Source organism: Myotis brandtii, unplaced genomic scaffold (genome assembly GCF_000412655.1).
Source record: "Myotis brandtii unplaced genomic scaffold, ASM41265v1 scaffold32, whole genome shotgun sequence".
Classification (NCBI taxonomy): Eukaryota; Metazoa; Chordata; class Mammalia; order Chiroptera; family Vespertilionidae; genus Myotis; species Myotis brandtii.
The window spans coordinates 6,352,197-6,354,870 of record NW_005362269.1 but is presented as its reverse complement, the minus strand read 5'-3'; positions in this window follow the sequence as shown (position 1 = coordinate 6,354,870).

Below are 2,674 nucleotides of genomic sequence, written 5' to 3'. Positions count from 1 at the left end.
TAAAATGGGGTCGGTGCTGCTGTGCGCTCAGGCTAGCATAGGTGGCCCTACAGTCAACCCCACAGCATGGTTGGGAGCATGTAATCTGGAAACAGACAGTTTGGTGTCTCTCACTCATCCAGACCACTCCACTCTCCTCACCTGCTGTCTACCCTGGAGACTGACCTCTGTGGACTGCCCTACTCGGGTTTCCTTGCCCTCTGGCCTCCATTGGTTTGGTTAACAAGAAGCCTAAGCAGTTGATGGGGTGAAGGGAGGAGAGCGGGGTCAGCATATTTGTTCTTCTGGCTTCCTCCTTGGGATGCTGCTTGGGGCTTCCTCTGTCCCTACTAAAGGTCCTCTTCTCTGGAGGCAGCCTTCTCCCATTGGTCCTCTGCTTCCACATTCCTATGACCACTCCCCTCCTGCTCTTCAGGCCTCGGTGTGGTAATTGCTCCGTGGCTGTTATTTTCCTCTGTACCACTTCCTGTGGTTCTCCCAAACCTGACCCAAACTATTTTTAAATTGTCCTTTTGTAAATCAGCCCTGCTTGGATGAGCTTAATGTGAGTGTGATGTGTTTGATCGCTAACTGACATCTTATTCATCTTAGGCACCTACCACAGTGCTAGGCAATAGCAAGTGAATGGTAACTACTTATGAAATAAATGAAGGATCTCTATAACTCCTTCTAGCAGTATGCGTATGCTTCTGTTATTTCCCAAGCCAACTACATACCACGACTTGGGGAGAACCTCAAAGTCATTGAAGACACACACACACACGCACAGGCACATACATGCACACGCACACACATGCACACACAGTGCTGCCACCAAGGGGTGGCTCTGGGGAGCAGGTTACAGCTCACTTCCCTCAAAGCCCCTGCAAATAAACACAGACTCTAATAGAAAATATGTGCTTTCTGTGCAAATGCAGCTTCAACTCCAACCCTGTCTTCCTGATCATCAGACCGCCTTCTTGAGGCCCTGACAAGGGAATCCACAGCTCCCTCTGCCCATGCATACTCTCTCACAGTGAATGTGCACTGCCCATCTTGCTGGGTGGAGTTTATTCTGCCTCTTCAGAGTGGTGGACCTCAGAGCTTTGGAAGATTCCAGAGAGAGCAGGGTCTTCAGGATAAGTGCTCTGAGAAGCAGTCTGTTCACCTACCCCCTTTAGAAGTTTCCTGTCTGGATTACTTGCCAGCGGGAGCCAGACCAGAGGGGAGTCCCGTGAAGGATGGCGTGAAGCCACAGGCTTTCTCTTCTGTGCCTAGAGGTCCTCTGGAGCCTGCACTGGTTCCTGCAGGGAAATGGACATGGGCATTTGGTGAACTGAAAGGCACAGGGAGAGTTCAACTCACCCAAAATATAATAACCTGGCTTTCATGTCCCAAAATATAATAACCTGGCTTTCATATCCCTGAGATTTTAAGAGGGAGGGGAAGATCATCTATTTCTGTCCAACTGTGACTGCAGACTGAATTATAATTTCCACATGTCGCCCACAGAGCAGACGACAGTGAATGAGTCTGAACAATAATCTGATACTGGGAGCAAGACAGAAATCATCTCCAAATTGGTTTCTCTTCCACCAGGTGCCTCTCTCAAATCCCCTCGATATGCTGCTGCCAGAATACATTTTTAAACGCAAATTTGGCCTTCTTGTCCTGGCGAATGTGGCTCAGTTGGCTGAATATTGTCCCATGCACCAAAAGGTTGACGGTTCATTTCCAGGTCACGGCGCATGCCCAGGTTGTGGGTTCAGTCCCCTGACAGGGTGTGTGCATGCAGGAGGCAGCCAATTGATGTTTCTCTCTCCCTTCCTTGATCTCTAAAAAAAAATCAATAGAAACACATTTAAATTTTTTTGGCTTTTTCTCCTTGCTCAATGGTATCTTTTGTATCAATAGGTAGAGTTCCAATTTTTTTGTGTCTTTTGTAACATGGTCCTTGCATAGATTTATAGCCTTGGTTTCAATTTGCCTACCCTTTCTATCATCCTCACCCTTGCCCAGACCACACACACGCACACACGCGTGCACACACCAATGGTGAATTTATAATAGCTTCCCAATACATTCTGTTTCCTCTACCCCTCTATCTGGAAAGTATTTCTCTTATTTCTGCCCAATTGCTTGTCTTTTTTTTTTAACTTTTTTTTGTTTTTATTTAATTTTTTCTTAGTTGCTTTTCTTAAAAAAACACATAATTCATCTTCAAAACTGAGTCAGACATTATATCTCCTATGGCAGTGCTTCCCAAACTCATGTGCATAGAATCTCCTGTGGATCTTGTTAAAATGATGATTCTCATTCAGCAGGTCTCTGGGTGAAGCCGGAGAATATGCATTTCTCACAAGCTGGTAATGCTGCTCTTTCTGGTCCAGGGACCACACTTAAAGCAGCAGGTGACATCACCTTCCTCTATTAAAAGTGTTAGATTCCACCAGTTTTCTGAACTCTTCTCTTCTTTGACCATATTTTTGTTGTTGCTCTAATGCTATCTATATATATATATAAAACCAGGCACCAGAACGCTGTAACGACCAGAATGACCGGTTGTTATGATGCCCACTGCGGCCAGCGAATGGGCCCGATCTGGGGGCGAGGCTGGCCAGCCAACCTCCTGCAGCCCCTCCCCCAGCCAGCTCTGCCCCCATCACCTCCACCGACACCAATTGAGGGTGGGGCT